The sequence below is a fragment of the Trichechus manatus genome, unplaced genomic scaffold, assembly GCF_000243295.1.
Source record: "Trichechus manatus latirostris isolate Lorelei unplaced genomic scaffold, TriManLat1.0 scaffold00212, whole genome shotgun sequence".
NCBI classification, from domain to species: Eukaryota; Metazoa; Chordata; class Mammalia; order Sirenia; family Trichechidae; genus Trichechus; species Trichechus manatus.
In genome coordinates this window covers 3,602,021-3,616,664 of record NW_004444148.1, presented here as the reverse complement: position 1 = coordinate 3,616,664, position 14,644 = coordinate 3,602,021, and the positions used below count along the sequence as shown (strand labels likewise).

Below are 14,644 nucleotides of genomic sequence, written 5' to 3'. Positions count from 1 at the left end.
TGACCTTTTGGAAGCAGATCACCAGGTCTTTCTTCTGAGGCAACTCTGGGTGGTTCAAACTGACAATCTTTCAAATAGTAGTTGAGTTCTTAAACATTTGGCCACCATTTTCTTACCTGAATTCATTTTTCTGCATGGCATTTAGAACTGACACATTACATATTTATCTGTTTATTCTCCACTGGAATTTAAGATCTGTAAGGTTAGATACCTTTTTTGTCAAGGTTGTATTCCCAGAACTTAAACTAGTTCCTAGCATGTAGTGGGCAAGCAAGTATTTGTTGAATGAATGTAATAATTGCATGAAGAAAGACACTTACACACACTTAGAATGTTTGTGTATCCCTAGTAATCGGGCATGGTGAGATCTTTTTGCTGCATATTTTTCATACAGGGAAATTCAGGTGGAAAGTTTGAAAGTACTCAATCACAGAATGAATGGCAAAACAAAGGAGAGAACCCAAGCGTCAGGACCCAGGGCTTAATACTCTATCCTTCACCCCCATGAAGCCTCTAACAATTCCCTGCTATTGCATGATTATCTAAATTTTGCTTTATTGTCTTCAATTCTTGCATCTTTTAAACCTACTGGAGAGGTTTTTTTTTTTTTTTTTAACCATAAAATTTATATCAAGATTTTGCTTCCTCAAATCAGGTCTAAATTACCCAAAGAACCGCCTTCCCTGTAGTATTTTGGCATTTCCCCTCCTGGCTCCAGGCAGAAGCCTAAAGATGTTCCAAAGTGAAAAGTAACAGGAAAGAAAAATTAAAGTTCTGGAGCCTCCAAAATCATTGGTTTCAAGTTGCATTTACATTTTGGTGTGGATTAGTCATGACAGCTGAAGGGGAAAGGTTATTATTTTTTTCAGTCTAAGCATTCAAGTTTGAGATATTTTTCTTTGTTAAGCTTTTCTTGAAGTTTTTTTTTTTTTTTCTCCTTTGTTTGATTTAAACTCCTGTTTCTTGCTGACAATTCACTTTTAACAAGCTTCTTCTTCATGTATATTTACAGAATTTTCTTAACGGGAGCCAGAACACTTTTAACATAATCAGGATGGACCTAATTAAATAGGGGACAGATGGTGATCTTTCCATAATACATGGAAATCTTGTAAGATTTCTTTTTAATTGAGCGTGAAATATGCAACAGATTTCTTGCCACCTAGGTAGAATTGCAGATTCAAGAGTAAATATATATGAGGCATTTTATTTAAATATATACGTGTGTATACATATATATGTATATGTATATAATAGTCTTGAGAGTCAGGAAAATAAACACCTATAGAAAATTCTTCTTAGATATTATTTGTTATGCAGGTCAGTCTAAAACCAAACTTACCTGCAGAGTTTGAAAAATAATACGGAAACCCTGGTGGCATAGGTGTTAAGAGCTATAGCTGCTAACCAAAAGGTCGGCAGTTCAAATCCACCAGGCGCTCCTTGGAAACCCTATGGGGCAGTTCTACTCTGTCCTATAGGGTTACTATGAGTTGGAATCTACTCAACAGCAATGGGTTTGGTTTTTTGGTTTCTCCAGTAATATAAGAGTATACTGTACCATACGGAAAATCATTAATATTGTTTGCCTTTTCTAAGTATTGCTCCCACGGAGGTAAAGCAACATAATAAAACTTTTCATAATCTATTTCATAGGTCCATCAAAGAGCTAACCTCAGCAAACAATTCCATGTAGTAGACAGAATATGGACAATATATCTGCATTCAAATCCTGGCTCAGTCATTTATTTGCTGAGATGAACGTCAGTTTCCTTATGGTAAAGCAGGCATTATAATTTGTTCCTTTAAGGTGGTTATAAAGATTTGAAACATTATATGTGAAGCTCCTAGCACAGTTCCTGCCCTATGGAAGGGGCTCAATAAATGCAAAACCAATTGCACTTTGACAATCAAACCTAAAAGAAAAATTTATCTGTCCCCTGAATTTCTCAGACACTTATACCTCACATAAGGTTAACTTCAGAAGATAACTTATAGATCAGTAGATCAACTCACTCTCATTTTGTGATGATGACACAGAAGCCCCAAGAAATTAAGTGACTGGATCAATGTCACAGAATTGGACAGAAAGGTCTAGGCCTCAAGCAGCCTGGCTTTTGTCAAATGCACCACTTCTCCTGACACCATGCTTCCCTCCACCCAGTGGCTTGTCATGTATTCTTACTTGTGTATACTTATTCTTATGGGAACCATTTTGAATTGTCCTCTTTTTTCTGCAAGGAATTAAACACAAAATTTACTAATCTGAGACTCTCTGGTTTTCAAGTTTGTTTTTTTTTTTTTTAAACTAACAAAGTAATAATAAAAAATTTATAAAAGGAAAATGAAATTCATATTCTATAATCTATCACTTTCATTTTCCTGGTGTTGTTGCTCCCATCTTTTTCCATATGGATATTTCTTCTCATCTGTTGATATTATAGCCTAAATATACGTTTGCTTATTTGTTTGTTTTAATTCTATGATTTTATAAAGTGGAGAATGAGAAACTGAGTTGAAGAAAAGAACATTTTGTTTGGGGAACTATTGTTGTTTGAAAGTCTTAAATCTGGACACTCAGCTTCACTTTTATACCCATTCAACTGGAATTTTCTTTTCTTTTATATCAGAGTGAAAAAAGATCTATGATCTAACACCATGGTCAAATCAGGGGTAGGGAAGAGATAGTAATATGCATGTGTTAATTTTGGAAAACTTTATTTGGAGATTCTTCATCTCCCCTCTGTCTAGCCACAATCACTAGATTAATTCATATGGTATCAAGAGTAGGTGTACACGCCGCAGGGTAATCAATTTGGATGGAAGATGTAAAATTTTGTTATATATTTCAACTGAAAAAGTAAGAGAGAAATTGAGCTTTCCTAATATTTAACAAGTACACAGATATTGTTGACCTCCCTTAGTTCATGAGCACTCCCAGTAGGTAAGGTGTTCTGAGGGAAGAGAACCATGAACAGTAGAGACCTTTAAACATTTGTTTGCTTTTAGTATATAGAACGCAATGGAATTTATATATGGCCTATTAAGTGGATTTACAGGTTATATGATCTAGTTTTAACAAAATTAACCCTAAAAAAAAAGAAAGAGTGGCTTTAAAATATTTCAATAAATATTTAGAATAAAGAGAGCATTACTAATAGGAGCACAAGCAAACAACTAGAAAATAGTAGAATGAAACATCTATTCCTGGAACATTTTCTTAGCTGTATTAAAAATTCAAAACAATAAAAGTACAATCGATCTGACATGGTAAGCTAGCAGGTAGTTAAAATTAAAAAAAAATCAACATAATCTATTTCTTCAAAGTAAAGTTTCGTCAATAAACTTGAAAGTAAACATTATTTTTAAAACACTGTGTGGTGAGAATAATTTAAAAATAGTTACAAATGTTTCTATTGTTAAATAGTTTTATGTTGAAACAGATGCACATTTGTTACTTACAAAAATGTGAATTTCTGTTCCTGTGGATGCATGCACGTATGCACATGCGTGAACACATGCACATGTACATAAGACATACACACACACGGTGAGTCCTTTTTTCCATTTTCACTTTCTATTTTTATAGCCTTGCCTCTAAAAGGAGCCCCGGTGGTGCAGTGGTTAAGCGCTCGGCTGCTGTCCAAAAGGTCGGCAGCTCGAATCCACCAACCACTCCTTGGAAGCCCTATGGGGCAGTTCTACTCTCCTGTAGGGTCGCTATGAGTCGGAACCGACTCGACAGCAGTGGGTTTGGTTTCTGGGTTTTGCCCGTAAAGGAACTCCCCTCTTTGGATTTTGTTTAAAATATGAAAATAGACATCAAAGTGTTCTTCCAAGCTATAATCTCATTATAAGGCTTTCTTTAAGTGTTTTCTAACAAACTAATTTTTTAGTCAAGATACAATTCAACAAAATATGTATGTGCATTCTTATATGCTAGACCCTTTGCTAAAGGCTGTGATGGTTGTGAAAATTAAGGACTTGTGATCTGTCTTTGAAACAGCAACAATATAAAAGGAATCATAGGTAGATAAATAACACTTGTACAAGGTGCCATGTAATAATATAATAAAGTCATACTACAGACAAAGGGCTGGATAAATTCTGGAGGAATCATGGAGATAGGGCATTTGAATTTGGCTCTGAAAAAAGGGGATAAGATTTGAACAGGTAGATAGTAGATGAGGTGGAAGAGAGGAGAGACAAGAAGTAGAATAAAAAGTGTCATCAGAGAAAGGACGGGGCAAAATTCTCAAGAAAGGAATGGCTTGCTTCCCTCAACTAACTGTCCACATTGTAAGGAGGCATCTGTTAGCTATGTAATTCTGATTACTCCTTCTGCTTAAAAAACTACCCCATTTACTTAAGATAAAGACCAAAATCCTTATGTTAGAATTACAAAAATTGCTCTGATCTGTCCCCTGGCCACTTCTACTCCCTCATCTTGATTTATTTTACTTATAAATTCTCTGTACTATGATCATATTGGTATTTTCGTCCATCCAGAGTGCTTTGCTCGCCTCTGCCCCAGAGTCTTTGCATTGCTCTTACCTCGGGTGCTTTATTTTCATATCTATTTTATTGTAACAGGAAACAAATCCATTCATACAAAATAATGTATACCATTTACGCACTCAATTTAAAGCATAATAATAATTAAAGTACCCAAGTGGGTAACACCAGTATAAGAAATAGAAGATTACTAACACTATTACCCCCTTCACTGTGTGGAGTACCTGGGTAGTGCAAACGTTTAAATTACTTGCCTGCTAACCCACCCACAGGTACCTTGGAAGAAAGGCCTGGTGATCTACTTCCGAAAAATCAGCCTTTGAAAACTATGGAGCACTGTTGTAGTCTAACACACATGGTACCACCATGAGTCAGAAGTGACTCAACAGCAACTGGACTCCACTGCATGTTTCTTTCCAGTAAGGAAGGAAGCATCCCCTTCCTTACACTCAGAAGTAAGCACTTTCCTTAATGTTGTGATAATCAATGCCTTGCTTTTCATAACAACTTTATCACATATGGATGTACCACTATACAATGTATTATTTAGTTTAGCATTTATCTGAACTTTATATGAAAGGAATCAGATTGTATGTACTGTGTTACCTTTTTCTTAAAATTAGGATATTTTACTGTATCGATAAATTTGAATGCATTTTATTAAGTTTCATTGTTGTATAGTTTTATGAATATACTGCTAATCATTTATTTGTTCTATTATTAAAAGATCTAGTTTGTTTGTTTTTATTTTTTGTGTTTTGCTGCTATGAACATGTCTCCTAGTGCACACAGACCTAGAAGTGGAATTGCTGGGATGTGTGCATTCACAATTTTACAAGGAGATATAAAATGGTTTTCCATACTGATGATAATAGTTACATTTCCATAATGTATCCAAGTTCCTATTACAGCATATCTTCATCAACACTTTCTACTTTAAGATCTTTCCCCCCTCCAATGGTGTGAAATGGTAACACTTCAACTTTTATTTCCATGATTATTAATAAAGCTAAGCATTTTCATATGTTTATGAGTCATACTTGGTGCAAAGTGTGTTCTCAATAAATATTTTTTGAATTAATGAGTAAATGAATAATCAAGCAGCTTTATATGAATCCTACTGAATTTGTGAATAGTGTTACACAAGATACTATTATTTGTCTTAGAGTACGAAGATTCTAAAGCCCAACTTTTGTTATCTGGAAAATGTTGGTATATAATATCTTATAGAATTTTAATTGATTCAGTACAAAAGATATAGAATGGTACGTTTTTTATTTCATTTTGATTTCTCTTATCATTTGCATTGGGTTTATAAGAACACTTGCTTCCCAATTAATGACCAGATATCATTTGATTGTCCTTAAATTTCTTAAACTGTTAGAGAAAATTACTGAAGTTGTCAAGGATTTCATTTTACTTGGATCCACAATCAACATCCATGGAAGCAGCAGGCAAGAAATCAAATGAGGCATTGCACTGGGCAAATCTGCTGCAAAAGATCTCTTTAAAGTATTAAATAGCAAAGATGTCACTTTAAGGACTAAGGTGCACCTGACCCAAGCTATGTTGTTTTCAATCGCTTCATATACATGTAAAAGCTGGACAATGAATAAGGAAGACCGAAGAAGAATTAATGCTTTTGAATTACAGTGTTGGTGAATAATGTTGAACATACCATGGACTGCCAGAAGAACGAACAGATCTGTCTTGGAAGAAGTACAGCTGGAATGCTCCTTAGAAGTAAGGATGGTGAGACTTCGTCTCACATACTTTGGACATGTTATCAGGAGGGACCAGCCCCTGGAGAAGGACATCATGTTTAGTAAAGTAGAGGGTCAGTGAAAAAGAGGAAGACCCTCAATGAGATAGATTGACACAGCTCATTGCAACCATGAGCTCAAGAATAACGATTGTGAGGATGGCACAGGACTGGGCAGTGTTTCATTCTGTTGTACATAGGATCGCTGTGAGTTGGAACGGAGGCAATGGCACCTAGCAACAACAATGATACGTATAGTTTAAATAAAGAAGGAAGTTTGTTTATTTTCACTGGTCCAATGAAGGCAGTAAATATAAACAGTAATTTCTAGAAAAGAAATAAAAGGATTAAATTAATAGAATAATGCTGGCACCAAGTATTTTTACTAATCCAGATATGATCATATCACTCTTTACACGCAAATGAGGTTTCTCCTCTGATGCCAAGGTAATTTTTGTGGGAAATGAGCCTTTTTCCCCCTTAAAAGGAGAAGTCTAAGAGTGTTTCAGGGAGCCCTTGTAGTGCAGTGGTTAAGAGCTCGGATGCTAAACAAAAGGTCAGCAGTTCAAATTCACCAGCTGCTTTTTGGAAACCCTACATGGCAGTTCTACTTGGTCCTATAGGGTTGCTATGAGTTGGAACTGACTCAATGGCATCAGGTTTAAGAGTGTTTTTTTGAGCTTCCCCATTTGTTTTGGTTTCCATTTGTTTCCCCTTGAATTAGTGCCATTTTCCATGTTTTAGGCAATATTATGCATCTATGTTTGTACATTTCAATATTATAAATAACATCATTTTGAAATTGCTTATATATAAATTCGATTTATACTTCAAGAATTTTTTAGGCATAAAAGAAAGATTAGCTTTGCAAACTGGAGGCATAAACCTGCTTCACTTCCATCCTCCCACTCCCCAACACTCAAATTCTCCCGCTTGACCATAAGGGAAGCTGGAAAACCTCTTGGCAGGTCATCGCCTGCCTACTCTTAGACATTTCCCATCACTTCAATTACGGTCTTTGACCTTTCTAAGACACTTGCCATATTATAGAATGAACTGCAGCTAGGACTTCAGTTTTGTTCCAAGACTACCAAAATTCATCCCATCCTCAATACTTTTTTCGTGGTAAATAACTTAGGTATTTTGAAAGCAGTGTATTATCTCATGAGTAAAGGGAGGATAAAAGGAAACAGAGATGAGAGATAATCTTTTGCTCATATTATTTAATGAGGTGCTGATATATTGGATTGATGTGTTTTTTGAATTAACATCTCTATATCATCTTTTCAAAATACTAACCCATTTAATATCTTCCTTATGTTTGATCTCGTGAAGCAATCCTTTTGGTCAGATTTCAACATCTTTTTTTTAAAAAATTTTGAATGTTATGTATTTCACCCTAAACTATTGAATACTATGAATTAAACTCCACCTCTCATCTGTCAGTTTGCCATACTATGGTGGATTGCATGTTGCTGTGATCCTCAAAGTTATGCCATTGATATTTCAAATACCTGCAGGGTCACCTATGATGGACAGGTTTCAGCAGAGCTTCCAGACTAAGAAAGACTAGGAAGAAGGACCTGGGGCAATCTACTTCCAAAATGATGGGGCAATCTACTTCCAAAATGATAAGCCAATGAAAACCTTAGGGATAGCAGCAGAAGTTTGTGTGATACAGTGCTGGAAGATGAGCCCCTCATGTGGGAAGGCACTCAAAATATGACTGAGAAAGAGCTGCCTCTTCAAATTGGAGTCAACCTTAATGATGTGAATGAAGTAAAACTTCCAGGACCTTCATTTGCTAATGCGGCGTTATTCAAAATAGAAGAAACAGCTGCAAACAGCCATTAGTAACTGGAACGTGGAATGTACAAAGTATGAATCAAGGAAAATTGGAGGTTGTCAAAAATGAAATGGAACACTGGAGGATCAATATCCTAGGCATTAGTGAGCTGAAATGGACTGGTACTGGCCATTTTGAAACTGACAATCATATAGTCTACTGTGTCGAGAATGACAACTTGAAGAGGAACAGCATCTCATTCATTGTCCAAAAGAACATTTCAAAATCTATCCTGAAGTAACACACTATCAGTGACAGGATAATCTCCATATGCCTACAAGGAAGATGAGTTAATATGACCATTGTTCAAATTTACCCACCAACCACTAATGCCAAAGGTGAAGCAATTGAAGACGTTTACCAACTTCTGCAGTCTGAAATTGATCAAACATGCAGTCAAGATGCATTAATAATTACTGGTGATTGGAATGCAAAAGTTGGAAATGAAGAAGGAACAGTAGTTGGAAAATATGGCCTTGGTGATAGAAATGACGCTGAAGATTGCATGATAGAATTTGCAAGACTGAAGACAAATTCATTGGAAACATCTTTTTCAACAACATAAACAGCGACTATACACATGGACCTGGCGTGATGGAATACACAGGAATCAAACAGTCTCCATTTGTGGAAAGAGACGATGAAGAAGCTCAATATCATCGGTTAGAACAAGGCTAGGGGCCAACTGCAGAATAAACCATCAATTGCTCATATGCAAGTTCAAATTTAAGCTGAAGAAAATTAGAACAAGTCAATGAAGCCAAAATACAATCTTCAGTATATCCCACCTGAATTTAGAGACCAAGTACAGATTTGATGCATTAAACACTCATTACTGAAGACTAGTCAAGTTGTAGAATGACAACAAGGATGTCGTACATGAAGAAAGCAAGAGGTCATTGAAAAGATGGGCAAGAAAGAAAAGACCAAAATGGGTATCAGAAGAGACTCTGAAACTTGCTCTTGAACACAGAGTAGTTAAAGCAAACAGAAGAAATGAGGAAGTAAAAGAGCTGAAAATTTCAAAGGGAGACTAGAAAAGACAAAGCAAAGTATTATAATGAAATCTGCAAAGATCTGGAGTTGGGAAATCAAAAGGGAAGAACACACTTGGCATTTCTCAAGCTGAAGGCACTGAAGAAAAAAATTCAAGCCTCGATTTGCAATATTGAAGGATTCTATGGGGGAAAATATTGAATGACGCAGGAAACATCAAAAGAAGATAGAAGAAACACACAGTAACTGTACCAAAACAATTGCTCAACTTTTGATGATTTCAGTAGGTAGCATATGATCAAGAACCAATAGTACTGAAGGAAGACGTCCAAACTCTACTGAAGGTGTTGGTGAAAAACAAGGCTCTAGGAATTGACGGACAAAGCAATGCAACGCTAGAAGTGCTCACTTGTCTATACCAAGAAATTTAGAATATAGCTACCCGCCCAGCTGATTGGAAGAGATCCATATTTATGCCCATTCCAAGGAAAGATGATACAACAGAATGCGGAAGTTATTGAAAGATATCATTAATATCACATAAAAGTAAAATTTTCTGAAGATAATTCAAAAATAGTTGAAGCAGTACATCTACAGGGACCTGCCATAAATTCAAGCTGAATTCAGAAGAGGACATGGAACAAGAGGTATCATTGCTGATGTCAGATGGATCTTGCCTGAAAGCAGAGAATACCAGAAAGATGTTTACCTGTGTTTTACTGACTGTGCAAAGGTATTCAACTGTGTGGATCAGAAAAAATTATGGATAACATTGTGAAGAATGAGAATTCCAGAACCCTTAATTGTGCTCATGCAGAACCTGTTCATAGACCAAGAAGCAGTCATTTGAACAGAACAAGGGGATACTGCGTGATTTAAAGTCAGGAAAGGTGTGCATCATGGTTGTATCCATTCACCGTAATTATTCAATCTGTATCCTGAGCAAATAATCCAAGAAGCTGGACTATATAAGAAGAATGGGGCATCAGGATTGGAAGAAGACTAATTAACCTTCGATATGCAGATGACACAACCTTGCTTGCTGAAAGTAAAGGGGACTTGAAGCACTTACAGATGAAGATCAAAGACCACAGCCTTTAGTATGGATTACACATCAACATAAAGAAAACAAAAATCCTCACAACTGGACCGATAAGCAACATCATGAAAAACAGAGAAAATATTGAAGTTGCTGCAATTTCATTTTACTTGGATCCACAATCAAAGTTCCTGGAAGCAGCAGTCAAGAAATCCAGCATGAATTGCATTGCACAACTTGGCTGCAAAAGACCTCTTTAAAGTCTTAAAAAGCAAAGAAGCCACCTTGAGGACTAAGATGTGCCTGACCCAAGCCATGGTATTTTCAATCACCTCATATGCATGTGAAAGCTGGACAATTAATAAGGAAGACCAAGGAATAATTGATGCATTTGAATTACGGTGTTTGCAAAGAATCTTGAATATACTATGGACTGCTAGAAGAATGAACCAATCTGTCTTAGAAGAAATACAGTCAGAAAGATCCTTTAAAGTGAGGATGGAGAGACTTCATCTCACTTACTTTGGACATGTTATCACGAGGGACCAGTCCCTAGAGAAGAACGTGATATTTGGTAAGGTAAAGGATCAGCCAAAAAGACGAAGGCTCTCAACTAGATGGATTGACACAGTGGCTGCAACAATGGGCTCAAACATAACAGTGATTGTGAGGATGGTACAGGACCAGGCAATGTTTCATTCCATTATAAACTGGGTTGCTATGATTCAGAAATATCTCCACGGAACCTAACAACAATAACATGACCAATAATCAAGACAATCCACTATTTTGGAGGGAAGATCATTTTGTACTCACTGTGGACTTGGCAGGAGTCCCTAAGTGGCACAAATGGTTAAAAGATTGGCTGCTAACAGAAAGGTTGGTGGTTTGAACCCACCCAGAGGCACGTCAGAAGAAAGGCCTGGCGATATGCTCCCAAAAGGTCAAAAACCATGAAAATCCTAAGGAGTGCAGTTCTACTCTGAAACACACGGGATCTTCATGAGTTAGAATTAACTCAAGAGTAACTGGTTTGGTTTTAGTTTTTCGGTAAACTTGACACTGTGAGCTTGAAGTATTGTCTTCTGATTATTAACCACTTCTCTCTTCTGAGTTTCTCCAACTATTTCTACTTAGGAAATTGCCAGGTAATGCATTTATGTTTTCTGAAAATGGAATGGTGGGATAGAGGACAGCAAATTGAGATATAGGGTTTCATCCAAGCCCTTATTCTTTTTTTTAGAAGACATTTATTTCCAGAAAGGATTAATGCCGTGGAAGAAGTATATGACAATTTTCTATTTTCATAGAGGTACTGGTCTTATTGGGAAGAGAAGGAATGGAGGCAACATTTAAACATGAAAATTAAAGAACTAAATGTGATTCAGGTCTCAGCCCAATGTTAGCATTCCAACTAGAATGAAAACTCCATAGCAGCAATCACCTTGTCTGTCTAATTCAGCTGTATCCCCAGGGCCGAGGACAGTTCCTGGTACATACTGTCAACAAACTCTGTGGTCTGTATTGTACCTACTGTGACCTTGATTGTGAATGTGGGGGCAAGTGAAGGAAAGTTCATTTGACCTAGAGTGCTTGGAAAGGCTTCTTAGAGCAAGCAGAGTTCAAATAGTGAAGCAGGTCTGTGTTTCTTACAGAGTGCCTGACTGAGAACTAATGGATTTTTAGTGGTTGATAAACAACTCTTCAACCATACCCACTGGCTTCCAAACTCTTCACCACACTATAAACCATATCTGCTCCTCTCTGTACTGGCACCATAAGTGTTACCAATAATGCTTAGATAGCTTTTAACATGCTTATTTTCGAAATGTTTCCCTTCATTCCTGATACATCAAAAGTTCTGTTATTTCCACGTAATATTTTTGAGTACCATTGTATACCAGATGTGTGCTAATAAAACCAACCAAACCCACTGCCGTCGAGTCAATTCTGACTCATAGTGACCCTATAGGACGGAATAGGAATGCCTCATAGAGTTTCCAAGGAGCACCCGGTGGATTTGAACCACCGACCTTTTGGTTAGCAGCCGTAGCTCTTAACCACTACACCACCACCAGGGTTTCCGTGTGCTAATATACAGGTATAAATATGAGCAAGAAGCGGTTGATTCCTCAAGGACCTCTCAGGCCAGTATGCTTGAAATATAATTGCAATTTCTGAATAATAAATGCTGTAGTAGGAAGGGAAACAACTAGGTATTATCGATAACCTACTGTGCTCCAAGGTTCCTGATTTGTGCTCGATTACTAATCTAAAGAGAAGCCTTGGTGGTGCAGTGGTTAATCGCTCAGATGCTATTCTGAAAGGTCCGTGGTTCAAACCCACCAGCCCCTCTATGGGAGAAAGATGTGGCAGTCTGTTTCTATAAAGATAACAGCCTTGGAAACTCTATGGGGGAGTTCTACTCTGTCCTAAAGGGTTGCTGTGAATCAGAATCCACTCGATGACAGCGGGGTTCGTTTGGGTTTTACTAACCTAAATGGAGGGGCACTGGTAGTGTAGTGGTTAAGAGCTCGGCTGCTAACCAAAAGGTCAGCAGTTCAAATCCACCAACCAGCCATTCCTTAGAAACCCTATGGGGCAGTTCTACCCTGTCCTATAGGGTCGCTGTGAGTCGGAATTGTCTTGATAGGAACAAGTACAGGTAGGTAAAAGGTTACCTAAAAGAAGTCCTTGGGCGATGCAAATGGTTAAGAGCTGGACTACTAACTGAAAGGTTGGAGGTTTAAACCCATCCAGAGGCACCGCAGAAGGAAGGCCTGGTGATCCACTTCTGAAAGGTCACAGGCTTGAAAGCCCTATGGGGTGCAGTTTTACTTTGCACATAAGGGATTCTTATGAGTCCACATGGACTCCACAGCGACTAACAACAACAAATAACCTAAAGGTTGGCAGTTCAAAACCACCCAGAGGCACCATGGAAGAAAGGCCTGATGATCTACTTCCATAAATGTTAAAGCCAAGAAAACCCCGTGGAGCTGTTCTACTCTGTAACATATGGGGTCTCCCATGAGTCGGAATCTACTCAATGGTAATAGATTTACTGTGCTCCAAGTTTAGGGTCAAACAATGTGCTAGATGCTTTCCACAACCTTGCTAGCTGTTTTCTATAATCACCCATTTTATAATCTGAGGATTCTGTAGAGTTACAGAAGCAGAATATCTTCCCAAAACAAAAACTGGTAGCTCTGAAATCCATTATACTCCATTGTGCTGATTACACTATACTGTGCAACTTGTACCTCTGGAATCCAAACTCTGCCACACTGATTACACATATTGTGCTGCCTCTTGCATCCTTGGCTTTCCTTTCCTTCCACCTCTTGGATCCCCACCTAGCCCCTGGCATGAGGTAAAATGAATAGTTACTTACCTAAGCATAGATACTCTTTTGTAAGATGTTTTTAATGTCTTAAAATTCTTTTTCGACGAAGATGGTGCCAAAAGCGAAGAAGGAAGCCCCAGCCCCTTCCAAAACGGAAGCCAAAGTAAAGGCGTTGAAGGCCAAGAAGGCAGTGCTGAAAGGCGTCCACAGCCACAAAAAGAAGATCCGCACTTCACCCACCTTCCGGCGGTCCAAGACACTGAGGCTGCGAAGGCAGCCCAAATACCCTCAGAAGAGCGCCCCCAGGAGAAACAAGCTTGACCACTATGCCATCATCAAGTTCCCTCTGACCACTGAGTCAGCCAATAAGAAGATAGAAGATAATAACACACTTGTGTTCACTGTGGATGTTAAGGTCAACAAGCACCAGATCAAGCAGGCTGTGAAGAAGCTCTATGACATTGATGTGGCCAAGGTCAACACCTTGATCAGACCTGATGGAGAGAAGAAGGCATATGTTCAACTGGCTCCTGACTATGATGCTTTGGATGTTGCCAACAAAATTGGGATCATCTAAACTGAGTCCAGCTGGCTAATTCTAAATATAAATTTTTTCACCAAAAAAAAAAAATTCCTTTTCATGATCAATGAAGCGTTACAATTTTATATAGTGACTACGTATTTTCTGTTTTAACAATGCAGAATTGCTATTGTGTTATGGGAGGGAGATCTAGGGCACAATTTAAGCTGATTCAAATAGTGTTTGACTGAAAGTGCAATTAAGTCAACAGGAATCTATTCCTAAAACTTACTGGAGTTTAAATATGACCCCTTTGGCCACATAAGAGCCAAGAAATGATATCAAAATTGTATTTTTTATTCAAACTAACTAGGATGGTTCAAATACTTAAATACAACTTTAAAGACCTGTTAAGAATTGACATATATTCCTACTGGCTTTATCTGAATCAAAGATCACAGATTGTTGGTTTTCAATCATGCACTCTGTTCCCTAGGCCCCCAAACTTAAATTGTGAGTTAAAAACAACCTTATAAAAACTAATAATACCATTTATGCACACCAAGTCTTGCCTCTAATTTTATAAGATACGTTTTCCAATGGCATCAGTCATATAAAAG

General features: G+C 37.5%; 1 pseudogene; it reads left to right on the top strand.

Moving 5' to 3' along the window:
• The first annotated feature begins 13,613 nt into the window (after positions 1-13,613).
• Positions 13,614-14,135, top strand: LOC101356342 (60S ribosomal protein L23a pseudogene; annotated as a pseudogene).
• Positions 14,136-14,644: the final 509 nt, after the last annotated feature.